A 22442-nucleotide genomic window follows, 5' to 3' on the forward strand; every position below is an offset into this window, starting at 1 on the left:
TTTGATGCCGTAATTGGGTGATTTTCCTTATACACATGCTCTGCTACCTTAGATCTAAATTCGTAATGTAATCCCTTATCGTTTTCTCTTTTCGCCTTTGTTTTTTTGTGCTTTGTATTGGACATAAAATGATCGCGCGATTATCTTAATGTCCGGTTCTGTTGTGCGGGTGGGTAAATTAATAATAAAGTGGAACAATCAGTGCAGGTTTGTTCGTGTTTTGTAGGACGTAGAACCAGGAACTAATAACCGGGACGTGAGTGTCCCGAAGAACCGATTAAAAATTCATGCAACCCAGAAGAGCTGACGAGACCAGCACCGCCAGAGGCGCTAGTGTAGTTTACTCACATTATGGTTAAATTTATTTTGAAGTGTTTCGGAAAGTGTAGACTTTTTTGCTGTGAGTTTTGACAGATATTTTTATGATCTCGATTTCCGTTTTGCATTCATTGTTTGTTTGTTTGTTTGTTTGTTGAAAATGTAAGCAGGGTAACGTTTAATTTTGAACCTTTAACGTTTTAACGAAATGAACACTTAACCAAAACCGTTGTTCTGCATTGAAGGATGGACCAGCAGAAGTTTAGATGGTGGGGAATCGTCCGGTCCTGTCGAAGATGGGAACACGACATGTACCAGGAGAAACAGTCGCGAGGCGATGCGGATCGTGGCCGTCGAGCCGGATTGATCTGGGGGAAGGAACGAGGAAGTGCAAGTAACAGTATGAACGAGGAAGTCATGCAGTCAAGGCGATTGCAGCAGCGGGAAATTATTGGAGAGGAGGGAGGAGATCCGATGAGGAGAAGGAGCAATCCGAGGCCAAAAAAATGAGGCGAAGAAGAAGAAAAAGGATAGCAGTGATAAGAAGGATGATAAGAAGAAGAAATACAGTTAGAAGAACCGCAATCGGTTTCTTCCTCGTCCGCGGATTCGTCCTCTTATTCGTCATCATCGAACAACAACGAGGAGGAAGAGGAGTTGGTCGAAAAGTCGGGTAGCAAAGCGGAAGCCAGAGCCGAATCTTTCAAGGATAGTGGTGGCGCGGACGAGGAACTGGGCGATGGCGTAGTGGGACCGATCAAAACCAGCGGTAATCTAAGCCAGAAGGACTTTGGTCGGGCACTGCTGCCTGGTGAGGGTGTCGCGATGGCCGCCTATGTGACCGAGGACAACCGAATTCCGCGGCGTGGTGAAATCGGGCTTACATCGGACGAGATTGCCAATTTTGAGGACGTTGTATACGTGATGAGCGGTAGCAGGTAAGTTTTATCACTTTTTTATATCATTCTGTCATTTTACTAATTTTGGTATATCCTCGGGTATACTTTCATTAAAGCGCTGCTTTTCCATTAAGCTTTTCGTTCTTTTTTAGTTTTATTATTTTTTGTTCTTTTATTCTCGTTTCGGCTATCTTTTAATTTTGCCATGATTTTCTTTTGTATATGGATGAACAATTTAAAAGATAATGAATAACATAATTTTTCTTTTTTTTCAGGCATCATCGCACGGAGTCGGTCCGTAATTGTAAGGAAAATCAAATCTATTCTGCAGACGAGAAACGAGCGCTGTCCATGTTCAGCAAGGGAGAACGTCAGAAGCGCAAAAACAAGATCCTGTCGCAGTTTAAGGAGACGATCAGCGCTAAACTAGCCAGTGACAAGCGTTGAGTAGTTTAGCGTTAACTAGGATTAACTAACTATCGTTAACTAGGAAAACGCATGTTCTGCGCTCGTGCTCTCAGGTTCGTCACCATACTCATTTTCTGCCGCATCGCCCTTCATAGTGCTGCAGCCACCTTTGGATTATCTTTTATATTACTGTTTTTAAATAATATGGACCTATGGACAATTAAAAATAAAAATCTTCAATTTCAGAGCCTTTGGATGAGACAACGTATCATGAAGCAAATCAAATCGTATCGACTGCTGCGATTGGTACCAGTGTCAGCGATCCTAATGATCCTAATGATAAAATATCGGAAAACAACAACACAACTCCAATCTGCAAAACCGAAATTGTTCAGATCAACCTGACTTCGAAGATGCAATTCCAGTCGCTGTCGTTGAGTCACAAAACTTTACCCCAGTACGCCAAACCTTCGTTAGAGAGCATCCAATCGAGAGTAATCGACGCATCCACCGTCATGGGTACTACGGATGACAATTTAAACTCGGACGCGGATGAACCGATCCCTTCGACCCCGTTAATTGATATTAGCATTTAGCAGTTCTATGATATCAATCTGCTTCGATGATGACGACTTCATGAAAACAAAGAATCACTGTACTCACCAAGTGAAAAGCGTAACTATCGTAGGTGGCTTTGTGATTCAAGAATTGCATGAAGGCAACCGAGAACCAAATTGCCTTATCTGAATCAGAATTACCACCTGCAACATCTGCCTCGGTGTCATCACAAATAAGTATTATTGTTAGAATTATATCCCGATACTGATTCTTTGCTAGTTCAAACTCCATCAAGAGTTTTTGACGAAGAGTTGAAGATGGGGCTTCCCTAATCTTCTATGATTTTCTAGGATCTTCTATGACATCTTCTAATTTGCCATCAACCTATTTGATCTACAACGGTGAGGATGATCAGATTGAAGAAAATCAGATCAAAAGCGGCGTTGAAAATCCTAGAACCGCCGACAACCCCTAACATCCACATTTCAACAAACATTGACAAAATCAAGATGTATGCATTTAAAAGAAAATCTTAAGCAATCCAATCGAAGGCCAAAGAACAGGCACCTAAATTAATCAAAAAAGGTAATCGTAAATTAGATAGATTTATTTTGTTCTCGAAAATAATTTTATTTCTTTTCTACTTCAAGCGCATTCTAAAAAACATCGCATTGAAATGGTTCTACAGTCAACTAACCCATCTGTTGGAAAACCGAAAAGACCACCTCGTGAAAGCACGGTAGTTAATCCACGTCAACGGCACGAAGTTCAATTCAAACGCAAGCTCTCTCGTTGTTGGATGTTTCTTTAAAAGCAACCCAAACCGCCACCGTTGCAACGCACGTCTTCTACAACTCCTTGCCCTTCAACTTCGTCGTCGCGGTCTGCATCTCGTTCCTCGGTAGCTCCAATGCCTATCGTGAAGTGAATTCGGCCAACACCCTGTTGCGGATGGGAACGCAGAAAAACTACATGAGTTGTGGGCTTTGCTGAATTTTCTGTTGCCGGATATTTTCAACATCGGAAATGATTTTGACTCCTGGTTCGACCCTAATGAATGCATTGGGGAAAACAAAATTATTGAACGTTTGCATGCGGTATTGAAACCTTTCCTGCTCCTGAAATCGGAAGTAGAGAAGAGGGTGCTGCCAAAAGGAGGTCAAAATGCGAAAATCAAGTGGTTAAATTGGTTATTCAACAAAGGCGTTTAGTGGACAACAAAACCATTCGATTCGCCCCCATCGCGTTTTCGATCATGTGTTGCAGAGAGGTGAAAAGCAAACCCCAGAGCAAGCTGCCAAGCAGGGAGAATCTTCATTGCGTAGTTTTACCTTGGACACCGAATACCTCGAAAACCGTTCGGTCCATCAGTTCGATGGAGAGAATTATCATGAGAAACAAAAACTGCACGCTCTTAGCTCCTGGATTAAACCAAAAATGGCAAGCATAAAACCAACTATGCAGTTGATGTATATTTCAAAGAGGCTCTCCGAGTGGACGAACCCAAAATATCGAAAGCTGCCCGTCCTCCGAAGCAACGAATTGTTCACGACTTCCAGTTTTTCCCACCGAGTCTCTGTGAGCTGTTCGATCATGAAATGTACAACTATCACAAAACGGGCATGAGCATGGAAGCAATCAAGGTCCAACGGAAGGAACAGCGTAAGATCCATAAAGCGGACCCGCTCAGCGATTAGGAGCTGCTAGGAAAAGAATCGCTTCTGACGCAATGCTTCACCAACTGGAACAAACGAGACTTCAATCAGTTCAAAAGTCAAAACCAACGAATCGGTCGGGACGGTCGGGAAAACATTGCCAAGGAGGTGGAGGTCTTCTGGGAACGTTGCCACGAGCTGCAGGACATTGAGCGGCTGATGGCTCAGATCAAACGAAGCGAGGCAAAGATACAACGCTGGACATCGATTAAGAAGGTCCTTAGGTAAGTAAGGAAAATGAGGAACAAGACGACCACCCTGTTTTTGACACAAAATTGCAGTGTGCCACCCATTTGAGGTTCAGGGAATGGCGTATTATGCTGTAATATGCTAATACATATCTCAATATAGTGAATAATTTTTTAAACATTTTTTAGACTTGATCTTATCTACTACACCATCTTCAACATCACCGGAGATGTGGTCTACCGGAAGGAGTGGGAGAAACATCCGCCTTCACAGATGATAATACAATGATTCTGGTAGTGCGGTTCCGAGCTGCAGAACAATGAATCAGGATTCCTGGAAGACGAAAAAGGCCTAAGGCAGGTTCCACCTGCGGATGATAATGCAGAATAATAATATGCGGAAATGTGGCGTGACGGTAGCTCGCGGTTTTTATATGTATTTCATATACATGATTTGTGATTGTTGTTTTACTGTATTAGTATATGCGAATAAAAAATGATAAATAAAATGAAAACGGAATATTCAATTTTGCATACGTAAAATTTTATTCTGACCTACTACAGACTCAAATTGAAAGCACACCCTACTTGTTGTTTTGAATGCTAAACTGTTAATTCGAAAGTAAAATACACATTTAGTTTTGAGAGGAAAATGTCATTTTAAAAAGTCAACTCCTGTCACAGTTCGTACCGAAGTAACATTCTTGCACTTGTAGATTTAACAGTCTAATACTTTCTACTGAAAATTACTAACTAATTTTCTCAACTTTACCAACGTTATTTTTACCAACGATTTTTTTGTGTGGTATTTCTTTGATTTGCGATGGGATGAATATATGTTCAGTGAGATCACAGATAACAGATATTTAGGCTGGTATAGCATATATGGGCCCTTCTTAGCCATGCACTAAGACGCGCGGCTACAAAGCAAGACCATGATGAGGATGGCTGGGTTTGATTCCCGGTGTCGGTCTAGGCAATTTTCGGCTTGGAAATTGTCTCGACTTCCCTGGGCATAAAAGTATCATCGTGTTATACTAAGGACACACCTGTGGTACTTGTACCATGGTACAAGAGGACAAAAAAATTATTTCAGGACTATCTTTGATAAAGACAATAATTGGTATGGTACTCATTTCAAGATTCTTGTGCCAAGGTACTTATACCACCAGTGTGTCATTAGCAAGGAATGTAATTGTCGCTGAAAAATGCAAAAACAAGCAACACAAGAGAATAGCGATAACTCTTTGTCCTCATCTGCAAAGGATAAAGACAATATTGCGTTCCGTTTTATTTGCAACAAACATGGAGAGGAAATTGTTGTGAACTTTTCAAACTGCGATAACTTGTATATTTCAGAAGTAAAACACAAATCATGTAAACAGATGGTTAAGTTTATGTCTAAACATTGATAACTGATACTTATTTAACTAAAAATATCATCAAAAACCAACTTAATTCACCGAGTAGTGATACTGCCTTTCTCGCATTTAGCCAAGACACCAACCTTATATGGTGCTAATATGGGTCGATGTACCATTTTCTTTATAACTTTTAAGCGCAATGGTCGTTCGTTATGAAATTCAATAGTGATCAAGTAGAGTTTGTCGCCCGTCGAATGCAACTTGTTGCGAGGAAATCGGTTAAAAATTACTATACGAAAAGTTGGCTAATGTTTTTCGGTTTTCGTGTGCACACATACACACGGACAGACAGACATTTGTTGAGCTCGACGAGCTGAGTTGATTGGTATATAACACTATGGGTCACCGAGGCTTCTATAAAAAGTTCGTTTTCGGAGTGAAATGATAGCCTTTCGGTACAACTTTGTTGTACGAGAAAGGCAAAACCGACTACTTCTCAAAATGCGCGGCAGGCGATCATTGTCCTATTCTGTTTGGGACAAACGCTTATTGCAAGTTGAGTTTGACCCAACATTTACAAGAGAGGACAATGTTGTTGTCTTTGGCAATGTTGTTATTTTAATTCCTTGGTCATTAGTATTAGCCTCATGAAACACGAATACAAAAATGGTAACCTGCAGGTTACCATACTAAGCCATGGCTTAGAAACCTCGCAGTTAATAAGGGAAGATCCATTAATTACGTAACGCAAAAATTGGGCATTTTCAACCCCCCCTCCCCCCCATGTCACACTTTTTGTATGAAACGTCTGAAAATTTTGTATGGATCGTCACACTTTGGCCAACCCCCCCTCCCCCCTCCAAGCGTGACGTACTTTGTAGATGCCCCCTAACTGTGGAAGTGCTTAATGAACACTAAGCTGCGAGGCGGCTCTGTCCCAGTGTGGGGATGTAATGCCAATAAGAAGAAAAAGGAGAAGAACCATAGGTGTGTAAATATCAGCAACAGTTGATTCAAATGCATATATCATTTGGAAGGCGGTTGGCAATCGTTTGAAGATGGCGCGATAATCATTACTGTGTAACACGCAGCATATATACAACTGTCAAACGTTTGACGATTACTTATCAGTTGCGTCCGTATGTACTTCCGCAATCAGTTGAGTAGATGGCAGTAGTGAGTCAACGTATCATTTCAAAAATTTACACAAGATTTTCAATAAATTTTGCACATAGGACCTATTTTCAAAGCACTCTAATCTGTTATTTGTGGGAAAAAAAGGTCCGTTTTCCATCCCACCACAGATAACAGATATTTTAACTAGAACCAATTTAATTGAAAATCATGTGTAAACTTTTGAATTAATATACGTAGGCTCACTACTGCCATCTACTCAACTGATAGCGGAACTACATACGGACGCAACTTATCAGCAATCGTCGAACGTAGCCAATGCGTTTGATAGTCGCATTTGGACTGCGTTTTAGACAACAATGATTGTCGCGCCATCTCCTAACGATTGCCAATTGCAGTTATAATTTTCAGAACATGTGAATCAACAATAAATGAATTATTGGCAGTGGCTGATTTTCTACCCGCCGCTTCCACATCCAGGCGCTGTCGTATATGCGTAAATAGCCAGCAAGAGTTAACCGCCCGAAATTTGATGGCGAAAGACATCTAACGCGGGTTTTCTCAAAATTATGAATTTTTCTTGAAAAACTATTTGGTACCTGTTATGACGGATGCTGTCCGCTACTACGTCTACCAAATATTTTTTCGATGAAGGTGCTTAATTTTGAGAAATCGAGCCTTAGATGCCTAGAATTTATTACAACCATTTTAAAATTATCTCTGCTGTACTGCAAGATCTGTCTGTTAAACACCGTCGTGTGTCTTCTTATTTTTGCTTCGTCTATTACCTTGATTTTGATATGTTGCAATGATTCGAAAGGAACAACCGCACCTTAGGAAATGCCACAATGTTATCTCCCCATCACAATAGAGTATACGGCCAGAAAAAGCGCGGTGTGTCGTTTCCTGTGGGGAGCGCCGCGTGTACTTTTGAGCAAATGCGTTAGTAGTGCTTGCAACTAGTTATAAAAGATGTTTTTCAGCACGTTGTACGATTGATTCACGTTTCAGTTGTGCGATAAATACTACGAGGGCTGAAAATCAAGTTTTGAACAAGCTATTTTTTGCAATGGCGAGAAATGGGGTTTTAATATGATAAATCTATACCAACATTGTACATTCTAAATTACTTCACATGATCATTCTTGCCAATAAGTTATGAAACACTGCATAGTTCGACAAACCATGAAGCGGTAGAAGTAGAAGAACTTGCCTTTGTTCATCAAGCTACAGTAATAGCCCGATTTTATCACCCCCTGGTAAATTTAGAGAATAATTTTTAATTTTTCAATTCATTTCACAAATATGAATCTTCTTAACCCTAGACAAAATGCGTGAACAAAATGTGAACAATACCCGTACTGTTCTAATGTTCGTTTATAATTATAGCACCCACATGAGTGTAAAAACGGATTTTAAGCAACTCTTTTCAGTTGAATAATGGTCATAAAGCACCCCTTTCATTGATATAAAAAGTAGGGCATTTCATCACTCAAGCACGAAACCAGGTATTATGATCAGGAATTGCAAAACAATGTTTCTCTCTAAATAACCATGCACACTGTTAAACAGTCCAGAAAAACTTGACACTCAAAAAAATATTGTAAAAATAAAAATCTGTTATAAAAATCTCGTAAATAAAGATTAGCAAAAGTTGATGAAAACTTGGATTTTCTTAAAGAAGTCAGTATTTAAAAACATATTTTTGCCTTTCTCGTACAACTAAGTTGTACCGAAAGGCTATCATTTCACTCCGAAAACGAACTTTTGATAGAAGCCTCTGAGACCAATAGTATTATATACCAATCGACTCAGTTCGACGAGCTGAGCACATGTCTGTCTGTCCGTGTGTATGTATGTGTGTATGTGTGTGCGTATGTGTGTGCACAAAAGCTATGAAAAACATTAGACAACTTTTCGTATAGTAATCCTTAACCGATTTTCTCGCAACAAGTTTCATTCGACAGGGGACAAAGCCTTGTTGATCACTATTGAATTTTATAACGATCGGTCATTGCATTTGAAAGTTATGAAGAAAATGGCACATCGGACCATATATACTCTAGGGATCCTATAATGAGAGATATGCGAAAGCGGCCATTGTAAGCCAATCGAGCATTGAGAACTGTCAAAACGTGAGCCAAATGAACGTTGTTATTGTTGCAGATTGAGACGAGGTTGAAAGGTATTGAGATAAATTTGGAGAAAGTTTCATCGAATAAACAATTTGTTTTACTTTTGCGAGTAAAAGTAATCTAGTTTTTGTATCGTGTTTCGCCTATTTGTATTGCACTGTCATTTTAGTGATAATGCTTATTTAAACACTGTTAGTGGACATACAAACATATTCCAAATTGTTTTCAAATGCAAAGTCATATACAAGCTTCAACATTTTGCGCTGCGGCAAGTGCTGGAAGCGTTTGCTAACAAAAGTAACAGCGTTGCTAAATCGTCTGGAAAAGTATTTGCATATCTCTCATTATAGGATCCCTAATATACTCCATATAAGGTTGGTGTCTCAACTAAAGGCGAGAAAGGCACCACCAACGCTAGGTGAATTAATCTGGGTTTTTTAATGAAGATCTTGACCAAGGGAAGATCCATTAATTACGTAACGCCAAAATTGGACTTTTTCAACCCCCCCTCCCCCCTATGTCACACTTTTTGTATGAAGCTTCTGAAAATTTTGTATGGATTGTCACACTTCACTCAACCCCCCCTCCCCCCTCGAAGCGTTACGTAATTTGTGGACGTTCCCCAAGTACACATAGTATTGTACTTACAGTTGAAAACCGAAGTGAGCTCTCGCGACAATGGATCAATCAAGGTATCTCATTTTGCACTCACCGCATCAAAACAACGGCGGCACTGTATACGCATATTTCTACTCGTGTGTGTTTGACAGAACATGTCTACGGTGGCGCAATCTGCTCATTTCATAGCGGCAGTTTTTGCTTATTGATTGGTCCATTGAGTTTTTCCTTATTTCCTGTGTCGCAACTACGTCGCGACTAGTGCGCATCATGGCGCACGGCGGTGGCATAGATGCGCACTAGTCGCGATGCAGTTGCGACATCAGGAAATAAGGAAAAACTCAATTGTCGCGAGAGCTCACTTCGGTTTTCAACTGGAAGCACAATACATGTCTTCAAAGAATATTTCAGGACCATTAAAAATATTAATAGTTAAATGCTTGACCATGCTTGATAATATTTGAATAATGTATCTCAAATGGGGCAAGAAAACCCCATATTTAAACAATTAAATGATACCGAAGCTACTAAAACTCTTGCACAACCTTCAATTATGATTTACTATGCGCTGAATCTGTTGAGTAACGTACGTTATCAGATTTACTATCATTTTAAGCTGATTTTTATTATTCAATGGTTTTATACATTTTTAAAATTCTAGATACGAATCAGTTATTTCATGTGATTTTGAAGGTAATTAATGAAAAATAATTTAAAAAATATAACTTAATATAGCTATTATGTTTTGTTAATATTGATGCTCTAATACATTGATTTTTACAAGTGCTCTTCTTGCCCGTAGTATATTTGAACATTTGAACGAGTCAAAACAGTGTTTTAGCACGTTTTAGTTAAGCCTCATTTAACAGGATTACCGTTCTTTTTTAAAGACTATCGTATTGTGACTATGGAAAAGCATGCTTGGTGAGAAGGTATAAAGTATCATCCGGCGTTTTATCAAAGGTTGATGAATCAAAATCTGCAAAAACTGCTTTTATTGCACAGCTCTATTATAGATAATAGCGCGAAAAAATGACTCACAGTGTGTGCTTTTTTTTTGTAAAATTGAATATAGGTCAAAAATGTATTTTTCGTATATCTTTTATTATAACAAATTATTAATTATTTTATTTTGCCTTGATGTTATCAAGTTATTTTCTTTTTACGTTCATTTTTAAAAGAGTTAACACAAAGTGTGATAATTCGTATTATTACAAATATTACACTAGTGGAGGATCCGATTCGCACCCGTGATTAATCTCATGATTGGGACTGTAGATTTTGTCGCACGCTATGCTGGTTGGTCACTGTAGGAAACATGTGGACGTCCTTGTCAGTGGCGTAGCCAGAAAATTGATCTGGGGGGGGGGGTTTTCTGAACATTTTTTTTTTCGAAGAAAAAAAAAATCTTCTGGAAATGTTGTCTCTGGGGGGGGTTTTATGCCCAAAACCACCCCCGTGGCTACGCCACTGGTCCTTGTCCTTGTCATGAAACATCATTGTCGTAGAACTATTCTGCGATTTGTTCTTGTCAAAGAAAATTCGCACCTCATATGCAAATTTATCTTCAGCTTGTCCAAACAGGTGATGAATGAACGAATATCTACTTTCTATTTTTTACAGAACTTCAGTACCGAACTACTAAAAAAGCAGTTCGACAGTTTGTTGTCGAATTTAAAAACGAACAGTCGCACCGCTCTTCAACGGCGGATTCCATACAGCTGTTTTCGGCTGGAATACGACAAGCATATTCGAATTAACAGTAAACTCCGTTTTTATATTAGTAGATAGATAAGGTTTCACATCTCACTACTCAGTACTAACTTCCATTTCTAAGTACTCACTGCTTAGTACTCTGAACGTCTCATTGTTCACAAGTTAGAGCTTGTACTTTAAACTATTCAAAAAAATGTGTACTCATATTCACATACATACAGACATCACCTCAGTTCGTCGAGCTGAGTCGATTGTTGGTATATAACACTATGGGTCTCCGGGCCTTCTATCAAAAATTCGTTTTCTGGGTGACCATAAAGGCAAAAACGTCGTGGATATAGAAAAACGCAATACATATGTGCAATTTTTGACGATTTGTGTAATTTATTGTGGGACAGAAAACATGAAGTAAAAGCCAGTTCATGACTAAGTCCGATTCATTTTGTTTTGCTTAATGACTTCTACTACGTTCAGAAACAATTCGCTAACTAAGCGCTTCTTAACTGCTGCAGCCCAGTTAAAAAGCAGTTAACTGTCAAAAGTAGACGTCAATCGAAATTCCGACTCCTCCCCGCCATCACAAGATGTTTCACGTGGAGGACCAACGCGCAATTGGAGTTTTCGAAAGGAAAGTGCTGCGTACCATCTATGGTGGGGTGCAGATGGCGGACGGTACGTGGAGGAGGCGAATGAACCACGAGTTGCATCAGCTGTTGGGAGAACCATCCATCGTTCAAACCGCGAAAATCGGACGACTGCGGTGGGCCGGGCACGTAGCCAGAATGTCGGACAGTAACCCGGTGAAAATGGCAACGATCCGATGGGCACAAGAAGGCGAGGTGCGCAGCGGACAAGGTGGATCGATCAGGTGGAAGATGACTTGCGGACCCTCCGTAGACTGCGTGGTTGGCGACGTGTAGCCATGGACCGAGCCGAATGCAGAAGACTCTTATATACCGCACAGGCCACCTCGGCCTTAGTCTGAATAAATGAAAATGAAGGTTTCACGTTTAACTAGCTATCAATTTTGCGGTATTTGCCGTCGCAAACCCGAAATCAACACAGGACAATTGAACCCATAGAGAATCAGCGATCACGACAATCGTGTATGGGTTAACATTCGAACAATGTGGATTACGGAATAGTGATTCCGCTTGTCATGCCAAAACTTAAACGCGGTGCAGAAAATAAATCACGGACAGCTGAACAGTGTTTTTCTTTCGAGAAGCTTCTTGTAACATATGTTCTTTCTATAATTATTGTGTGATTCGATACATCAAACTGCGTGGGCGATAACCGCAGACGAAGCTGTACTCTAGGATTTCTCTGTTTGTATTTGGTATCTCCAATCTCCGTCTGTTGCTACTACTATGAATTCTATAACACTCCAAGCTATTCCAGATCGTCGTTCATTTCTTGCAATCTGGCCCTCTCGCTGTCGCGCCTCCGCCCTGTCCGCCGCCGTACTGCCGCATATCAGTAGTGTGAACACTTGGGCTGGCACTGTTGGAGGTCTGTTGGAGGACTTGGAGAAGCTGTGCCGGTTGGCCGCAGACGATCACTGCGTTGGCCAGATGCTCGACACCGTTCTCGATGTCACCGGAAGAGATGAGGGCTTCGCCCATCTGAATTTCCTGGAGGAAACTGCACTTCTTCATGGTCTGCCATGTTGGGCATCGTCGTCCGTGGCCCTCCAGCAGCCGAAGCAGCCTTCTTCGCTTTCCTCCTCTCTCGCAGCTTCTTTTTGAAGTCCGGATCTTTGCGGCGCTTGTGATCGAAATAGATGCAGTAGCCCAGGAACAGCGTTCCGGCCACAATCCCGATGGTAGTTTTACTAATCTCCAGCCCAACGATTCCGGACCCGAGCTTCACGGTGGCACTAGCACGTTAATTCCGAACGAGAGAGAGGTCGAAAAGCGAAAATTTTTCCTGCTTTTCTCCACGAAATGAACTTCTAACCTCCTCTCTCGCAGCTTCTTTTTGAAGTCCGGATCTTTGCGGCGCTTGTGATCGAAGTAGATGCAGTAGCCCAGGAACAGCGTTCCGGCCACGCCGGCTGCAATCCCGATGGTAGTTTTACTAATCTCCATCTCAACGATTCCGGACCCGAGCTTCACGGTGGCACTAGCACGTTAATTCCGAACGAGAGAGAGGTCGAAAAGCGAAGAAATTTTCCTGCTTTTCTCCACGAAATGAACTTCTAACCTCCTCACTCGCAGCTTCTTTTTGAAGTCCGGATCTTTGCGGCGCTTGTGATCGAAGTAGATGCAGTAGCCCAGGAACAGTGTTCCGGTCACGCCAGCTGCAATCCCGATGGTAGTTTTACTAATCTCCATCTCAACGATTAGCTTCACGGTGGCACTAGCAGGAACTAAGAACCATCAAGTTCATCTCACTTTATAATTTTAACAGAACTATTTATTTATGATCAGAGCAGACAAAAAAACAAAAACAAAACATCGATGCTGTCAGTTATGCGTGCACGGAAAAATAATCTTGCGGAAAATGATGACTGACAGCATCTGGTTAGTGTCTTTTCAGTTGTATACCTAGGACTCCTACACACCGATTGAAACTTGAACGCAACACGGGAAAATCCCGAGTGTCTGGTCCCGGTTATTAGTTCCTGGTAGAACGATCGCAAATCGCGTCCATGTTTTCTTCATTAAGTAGAACGATCAGCCGGTCATCAAAATTGTGTTCTGCTTTGTGCGGTAAACGGAACGATCGTTCGGTCACCGAAATTTTGTTCTGCGCAGTGCGGGTAAGTAAATTAATTAGAAAGTTAAAATTTAGATCGCGTCCAGACATGTTTTCTTCGGGGAGCAGAACGATCGGCCGGTCATCGAAACTTTGTTCTGCTTTGTGCGGTAAGCAGAACGATCAGCCGGTCATCGAAATTTTGTTCTGCTTTGTGCGGCTTTAAATTAAAATTATTAGTTTTGTTTTTATCGATCAAACTACACGCTATACACGGCACACCGTTTACCAAAACGAACCCTGCCACACTCCCTACCCCATATATCCAACATCCCAGTGATTTCTCGTGGAAGTGCAGATGACTCGTCGGCTTCTATCAAAGCGAGAATCATGTCAACATTTTCCTACCCATTCCTCAATTGACCTGCATTCGGACACGGCCGGCGCTGGTATTGCTTATTTTTGGGTCACCAGTTCTTACACATTGAAGATGTTGTTAGTCCCAAACTTCATCTGTTGGTTCTCTGTGTAATTACAGCTGACCTGGCAATAACGGAGTAGCAACCGTGGGCGGTCAATCATGCTCATGCTCATGCTCAGTACATCTACTCGGAATAACGCAATGAATTAATTTGATCTCTACTTTGAAAGTAGATGTTTTTTCCAAAATAATGAAGAAGTGAATGTTATTCCTTCTTTAAAAATCTGTATCTACCTGGTCTATGGAAACGGTAGATGTGATCAATTCATTAAAGTTAGACGTTAGCTCGAAATAAGCCAAAGTAGAATGAAATTACCTTTTCAGAAGTAGGAATTTGCCTGCAATAAGGTTATGATAAATGTAGTCTCTTCCTTTGATGTAGACGAGTTAGGCTGGAATAGATATAATATATGAGATCGCATCTAGCAATAAATATCAATTATATAAATCGAAAAAAATGATGTGTTCATTCAAAGAAGGCAATATCTCCTCCATTGTCCTTATAGTGCGTAGACGCGATCATTTAAGAAAGGCATTATCTCCTTCCTTCGCTTTACTCCAGGCAAACGTGTACAATTGAAGAAGGGTCTATCTACCCTCTTTGTCTTATATCGGGCAAACGTGTTTATTTTAAGAAGGCATTATAACTCGTCTTCCTCTAATACCGGGCGAAGCGATTATAAAAAGCATTATCCCTTTCCTTCGCCTTATACCGGAAGACGCAGTAATTTTCTTCCTGTATCTCTATCCTTCTTCCTTATTTTTCCATTCATGCTTCCTACATCTCACTTCGTATTTCGCTCTTTCTCGCTCCTCACATAACACTTCTTGCACCATATTTTTCACTTCTCACTACTTACTCCATATTTTTCACTTCTTATTATGTACTTACTTCTCATTTCTTACTTTTCATTTCTCACTTCTCACTACTCACTACTCACCACTCACTTCTCACACCTCGCTTATCACTTCTCACATCTCACTTCTCATATCTCGCTTCTCACATCTCACTTTTCACTTCTCACTTCTCATTTCTCACTTCTCATTACTCACTTCTCATTACGCTCTTCTCACTTCTCACGTCTCACTTTTCACTACTCACTACTAATTTTTCACTTCTTACTTCTTACTCGGCCTAATGACGGTTCGGCATACAGTAAAACCTCCATGAGTCGATGTTCCATGACTCGATATCGACTCATGGAAGCAAATTATGCCATATTAAAATATATTTCCTGGGTTACTTAGATGGTCCCTTCAATCAGCTTCCAGAGGATTTTCTATTCCACATCTCGAGATTTCCATGAGTCGACGATCCCTTCTACATCGATTCATGGAGGTTTGACTGTAATTGTCTTCGGCCCAATGTGCCAGCATCTTTTTTTTTACAATTTTTAAGCGAGTTGTTCCGCGACTCTCACTTTTGTTGCAACTCAAAATTATGTCAAAAGCCAATTATGCGACTTTATGTTAAACGACGCAGATTCCTTTTTCAGTTTTAGTTTTATCTGCACTGTGGAAACAATTCGGGGAATTGTTACATTCGGGGAAATGTTACGTTCGGGGAATTGTTATTCGGGGAAATTTCATTCGGGGAAATTGCATTCGGGGAATTGGTTTTCGGGGAATTGTCGTACAATCCGCGCACTCTTTGTCGCCATTTCAAATTTATTTGGCGCAAATTTAAAATAATTGACGACTTTTCAAAAGGATAAGTTTCTTTATAAAATTCAGACAAGAACTCGATCATTTCGCTAAGTGAACGGCTGGTGATTAGAAGTGTTTGCAAGTAGGCTACGAAGTTTTTCAGTATTTAAAGTTGAGTTTGGCTAGTTCGACTAAAAGGTAAAATGTGATTGGATTTAATTGTTATGTGTCTGTTTTAATCAAATTTCCAAATTGACAATTAACGTAGCAGACGTCATTAGGACGTGTTTTTTGAATTCCGCGAACACCGAGTTAGTTAAGTGAAACGTACAAAAAGGTAAAACGAATTTTATTGTTTAATGTAAAGTTTTTGTTAATGAAACGAATTCGTGTTGGATTTTCCAGCGCATTGCGCTTTTTGGATCGGGCTGGATTTTGAGTATTCGACCGGAGTCGGGTACGGGAATACTTGTGGCGTCTACATGATCCGCCATTTTGTCCAACGGACATCGAGAGCTCGAGTGTGTGGCCCGCTGTAAAGGTAGTTAAACGGAGAAGGAGTGAAGTCGCTCGTCAAAAAGCGAAAACTCGGCGGTCGCCAATCAACTGTCGAAGGTAAGATCCCCAAGCCAATTCCCGTGGATCATTCCAGAGAGTGCGGTCCCCGTAAGTCGTCAATAATCGTACGCAGGACCGAACCCGAACCGACGGTTAGTAGTTTTCCTTTTAGTCCTCGCTCGGTGAACCGGAAAGGTACGCGAAGCCGGGTCGTTAGGGAATGGAAGCTACTAGCTTGAGGGAGCGGGTATTCCGGACCACGCTCTATTCCGAAATTGGAAGCCTTTCATCCAGCCGAAACTCCTTCCCTCTGCATCTTTAGTTTCGGCCATATCGTTCGAGCTCGACCTCCATCGCTGCGCGCTAATCTGCAGCATCTGCGGCAAAGCCAATCGGCCGCCATCGCCACAACCTGGTCGGAGGACATCGTCGCCATCTTCTCGGCGGAGTACTTCCAACGCATCAGTGCACCAAGAAGCAAAAAACCTGCGCAGGTATGTGAGCTTGTTGTTTCATGGCCATGATTGAGTTTTTTGAGTTAGCTTGAGTTTTTAATTTGTATTGCGTTCCACGGGGCTGGGAAAATTCACTCCCATTGCGTTGGCCGTGGCTACAGTTTCTCGAGTTCACTTCGTAGATTGCTTATCGTTTACAGTCGGCGGGTTGAACGAGTTCAGGTACACACTCAGTTTTTAATTCTGCAGCTCGGCAAAAATCCGCACAGCCGTCTGCCCAGCAAAATAAAAACTGATATCCTGGCAAAAATGACGTTTGTTAGCTGATTTTCGGCAATTTATTTGCTGATTTTCAGCAACTTTGACAGAAATCTCGGCAAAAAACATGTTTGCTGGGGCACGGCTGTGCGAAACTCGGTAAAAGTTCAACATTTTGCTGAGATCCCGGTAAAAAAAATTAAGTTTGTAGGTGGGAAAAAGTAGAGCATACAATACTTGTTAAAAGAGATCTAGTGGATAATCTGGATCAACATTTGAAAGCGGCGTAACAGCCAAAATGTATTCCTTCTGATTCTTTGTCTACATATATAGCTATATATAAGGACGAAGAATCGAAAGGAATAAATTTTGGCTGTTACGTCCTTTTCAAATGTTGGTCTAGAAATATTAACTAATACTTTTCTTTGCAGGAAATTTTAGTTATTTCTTTCTCTTCAATCTATTCGAATGCGGAATTTGGAAAGAGAAAAAGGAATTTGTAAATCTCTTTTTATGAAGAATTTTTTTCTTGAACCTTCGGAATAAGGTAAAGACAAAGGTGCTGTTAGAACGAGATGGCACCACAACATTTAAAGTAAAATGAATCTTCTTGTATGGACAAATCATCCGTTCTCATCAACTACGCATCGCATCAATATGAAAGCTAGGTCAAAAAGCAACAAATATTTTTTAGATTTTTTGTACCCACGACTTGTTTTACAGTTCTAAAGAATAAAACAAATTTCATTGTACCTCCATATTAAATTCTAGCTGTATACTTTCAATGAATTATTGGCAGTGGCTGATTTTCTACCCGCCGCTGTCACATCCAGGCGCTATAGTATATGCGCAAAATAGCCAGCATGAGTTAATCACCAGAAATTTGTATGGCGAAAGACATCTAACGCGGGTTTTCTCACCAGTAGGAACTTTTCGTGAAAAACTATTTGGTACCAGTTATGTAGGAAGGTGTCCGCTACTACGCCTACCAAATATTTTTTCGATTAGGGTGCCTATTTTCGAGATATTAACCATTAGATGCCTTTCGCCATACTGATTTCCAAAAGTTAACTCCTAGTGTGCCGCTGTAAGCACGCTCAAAGCAGGCGATTCATTTCTTCAAGACTTTTCTCCACCTCGTGTGTGTGGAAGGAACATTGAAAACTTACGATATCGAACAGCAGATGTCACTAGTGTATATGCAATATTACATTGATACAAACACGCAGCAACACCACCTGTCGCCTGATAATGGAAATATTGCAATTATACCATCAGGTGTAGTGGCTGTTGTTAAAATGTTTTGAAAGGGCCTCAAGCGGAATTTTTGCTAGAATGCAACTGACGACATTTTTCTTTAAATGTTGTGGCGCCATCTCGTTCTAACAGCACCTTTGTCTTTACCTTAGTGGAAAGGAAAACCCATCAGAATCCGAGAACAATAGGAGATCGTCAGTTGCATTCTACCAAAAAATCCGCTTGAGGCCCTTTCAAAACTTGTTAACAACAGCCACTACACCTGATGGTATAATTGCAATATTTCCATTATCAGGCGACAGGTGGTGTTGCTGCGTGTTTGTATTAATGTAATATTGCATATACACTAGTGACATCTGCTGTTCGATATCGTAAGCTTTCAATGTTCCTTCCACACACACGAGGTGGAGAACAGTCTTGAAGCAATCGAAAGTATACAGCTAGAATTTAGTATGGAAGTACAATGAAATCTCTTTTATTGTTTAGAACTGCAAAACAAGTCGTGGGTACAAAAAATCTAAAAATTATTTGTTGCTTTTTGACCTAGCTTTCATATAGATGCGATGCGTAGTTGATGAGAACGGATGATTTGTCCATACAAGGAAATTCATTTTACTTTAAATGTTGTGGCGCCATCTCGTTCAAACAGCACCTTTGTCTTTGCCCTATTCTCATTGGAACATCTATGGAATTCCTGTCAGAATCATCGAAGTATTCCAACCGGAATCCAGAGGAAATCATACTGAATTCTTTTCGGTATCGTAGAGGGATACAGTTTACCGACAGTGTGTTCACTCCACCTTCTTCAAAGTTAAGTAAAGTTAAGTTAAGGAACAAGTTAAGTAAGAAGTAGCCTTATAAGATCTATAACTAATTGTTTGTACGGTAAGTGAAGATTGCTTCAGTTTCGGGTTTTCACCGGTTTCGGCTCTAGAAAAGCGTCGGATTGACTTCGAGTTTCCATCGGTTTCGGCCTATGTTGCCAAAGGCGCTCTGGATGAGCGATGTCATCGTTTTCGGTTTAGGAAGTTCGAAGATATGTTTCGGAATCATTGGGAGATTTGCTCCGGAATTCCTTGACGATTTGTTTTAGAATCTTCCGACCAGTTGCTTCGGAATCCCTTGAAGATTTAATTCAGAGAGAATTGCTTAGATTCATTCGACGATTTGCTGTGGAATACATCGGTTTACTTCGAAATTCCTCGAATATTTATTTCGGAGTCCCTTAACGATTTACTTCGCAATCCCTCGATAAATGGCTTCGGAATCATTCAACGATTTGCTTCGAAATCTTTCGTTGATTTGCTTCGGAATCCCTCAACAATTTATTTCAACATCTCTGGAGGATTCCCTTCGGAATCGCTGAAGGATTCTTTTTGGAATCCCTGGAGGATTACTTCGAAGTCCCTCGACGAATTGTTTCGTGCTCCCTCGACATATTGCTTCGAAATCCTTCTACATCACAGGAGCATTGCCTACGCAATTCCTGGAACATTCACGTCAAAATCTCTGGAACATTCCCGTTGGAATCCCTGGAATGTTCCCGTTGGAATTCCTAGAGCATTCCCGTTGACATCCCGGGAGTCCCTGGAACATTCTCGTCGGAATCCCTGATTCCTTTCAGAATCTCTGGATGTTCCTTTCGGTCGGTATGCTCGGAGGAATACTGTAGAAATGTCTGGAGATTCCCGTCGTAATCTCTGGAACATTCCCTTTGGAGTCACTAAAGGATTCTCATCGGAATCCCAGGAAGAATGTTACATTTTTTTTTTCATTAGAGATAGAATATGAAATATACCGGTGGGAACCTGACAGCGATCCGTCACATATTGTCCTTGGAGTGTCCGGGACAAAGCCAAGCGCTACTACAGTTAGATGCGATAGCCACACTTTGATACTGTGGGCTATAATAGAAAACATGTGCATGAGAAAAGAAAATATGGATGAGTGTGACTGATCCGCAATTGCCTTAGGTGGTTTGACCGTATTTATCACATTACATCCAAGATAACGAGGGGGCCTCCTTAGCCGTGCGGTAAGATGCGCGGCTACAAAGCAAGACCATGCTGAGGGTGGCTGGGTTCAATTCCCGGTGCCGATCTAGACAATTTTCGGATTGGAAATTGTCTCGACTTCCCTGGGCATAAAAGTATCATTGTGTTAGCCTCATGATATACGAAGGCAGAAATCGTAACTTGGCTTAGAAACCTCGTAGTTAATAATTGTGGAAGTGCTTAATAATGTCAAAATTGCTGTCAAATCAGGTGTTCCAATCGAGTACAAGGTTCTTAAAGGTAGGAGTATTGCGCCACTTGTATAATGCAGGCACTTTAATGAGAACGATTTGCAAAACAAAATGTTTGCGTATGAAATAATGTTCTGCTTCATTTTTTGACCTCGTCTGCTCTTAGTGGACATAACATGACAGGTGTCGCGACCAGACCAACCAAAGCTCCTCATCGGAGCTAATGCTGCTATCTCCGAACGACAATTTAAGTAGAGAGCAGTTTTACCCGCTCTCTGACTTAATCGTCATCGGGAACTGCTACCTCCGGCGACATTTCGACCAGCAGGGGCGGTGCCACCCGCTTACCCGCTGCCTACCAATGCCACCGGGAACACGGACCTACTCCTGTAGGTCCTCCGCCGCTTGGACCTACTCCTGTAGGTCCTGGTCTAGGAATGGGCACTACGCTACGGTAGTCTCCGCCCAGGTGTACGTTCCACCTTCGATGCGTTCCAACACATCGGCCAAAAATTCAAACATTCTTATCTTTTTCACTCATATCTATGGACATATGAGACATGGTCCATTAATGATGAGTTAACACTCCATTCGTGCCATTCATACCTTGTTGCCATGTCTTACCATTAATGCCTTCAAGTTCATTAGTTTCAATATAATTGCCTACATTTTGGCGAATTGTCAGCAATACGCACTGAGCTTTCATAACTTGGTTACATCGCATGTTCAAGAATTTATGATATGCAAAGATGTATAACATTAAAATAATATTGAATTTTGCTCAACTTTAATTTCTTAATATTTTTTAAATAACCTCATTGCTACCACTACAACAGGGAAATTAAGAAAGATGTTTTACGTAAAATCTATGTAAGTTGCGAAACAAATATTCACTTAAAACTAATTTGCTTTAATAGTAAATGATAAATGAGTACCATCATTGATGCATCATGTAACTTTTACACACGAAACTAGATGGAGAATATTTCCATATGTTTTCATGTAGCTTCTTAGTGAAAATAATTTTGAGTGTAGAGCAAAGTCCATTCATAAACAACGTCACTCAAAAATAAACACACTCAAAACTCCCCAAATAGTTTAGCACATTTTTTAAGTTTTGTTGTTCAACTCATACAACTTTTAACACGCAATTTTGTTAATTACATAATATTTATTCTTTTGAAATGTGCAAGCTTTGAACTTTGAGCAACTCTCGTCTGAATAGTAAGAAGTACGGGTTCCGGCCTTTATTTTTGTTCTGAAATGAACGTCATAACTTGCTATCACATGCTAAAATTTGGCAGCCTTGATGTCCAGAATAAAAACACAACGAACAGCCTTGAAAAATGCGTCTGAATGGGATCCAGTCAAAGTGTTGCACAGGTTGCACATAACTCCATCGTTGCAAGTTACCCCATTTGACGGTATCTCTAATCTAAAAAGAATGTTGAAATTCTGTATGATCTTGTGCAAACACCTGATTGATACCAGTTTTGCACCACTAACATCGAGCGAGCTTAAAACTAGCTGACTCATGTAGGATTTATATGTTCAGGAAGCGGGATGATGCGTAGCTTGCGAAGGCTCGTCAGTGAAGGCGTGGATTGATGTGATATCGGTAACTCGCTTTTCAAAACAGCACACACTAACCGCTACCAGAATTGTAACAATTTCACTAAATCCTCTCAAAAGCACTTGGAACACAAGCAACAAAACTTATTTCACAGCACCTCACTGAAGCTCTGTTCAATGAAAACCAGAGACGTTCGATAACCACCCGTCGTCGTC

At 40.8% G+C, this 22442-nt stretch overlaps 1 protein-coding gene, 1 long non-coding RNA gene and 3 pseudogenes across 3 annotated transcripts in view; 3 read left to right on the plus strand and 2 right to left on the minus strand.

Annotated features, from left to right (window-relative positions):
• Positions 1–22442, minus strand: part of LOC134206846 (uncharacterized) — a 109213-nt gene extending 86771 nt beyond the window's left edge. Inside the window, exon 1 of one of the 2 annotated variants that reach the window (XM_062682577.1) lies at positions 22305–22442. The gene's annotated coding sequence lies outside the window, so the exon portion shown is untranslated. The remainder of the gene's footprint in view (positions 1–22304) is intronic. The other variant, XM_062682578.1, reaches the window with a different exon arrangement.
• Positions 243–2120, plus strand: LOC134213037 (NKAP family protein CG6066-like; annotated as a pseudogene).
• LOC134213043 (uncharacterized) lies at positions 2367–3354 on the plus strand. Its single transcript, XR_009979387.1, has 3 exons — positions 2367–2419; positions 2534–2768; positions 2834–3354. It is a non-coding gene; the product is annotated as an uncharacterized LOC134213043 (long non-coding RNA).
• On the plus strand, positions 3384–4375 carry LOC134207223 (chromatin-remodeling complex ATPase chain Iswi-like; annotated as a pseudogene).
• LOC134213045 (mitochondrial import receptor subunit TOM20 homolog) lies at positions 11490–13434 on the minus strand (annotated as a pseudogene).

The sequence above is a fragment of the Armigeres subalbatus genome, chromosome 1, assembly GCF_024139115.2.
Source record: "Armigeres subalbatus isolate Guangzhou_Male chromosome 1, GZ_Asu_2, whole genome shotgun sequence".
NCBI lineage: Eukaryota > Metazoa > Arthropoda > Insecta > Diptera > Culicidae > Armigeres > Armigeres subalbatus.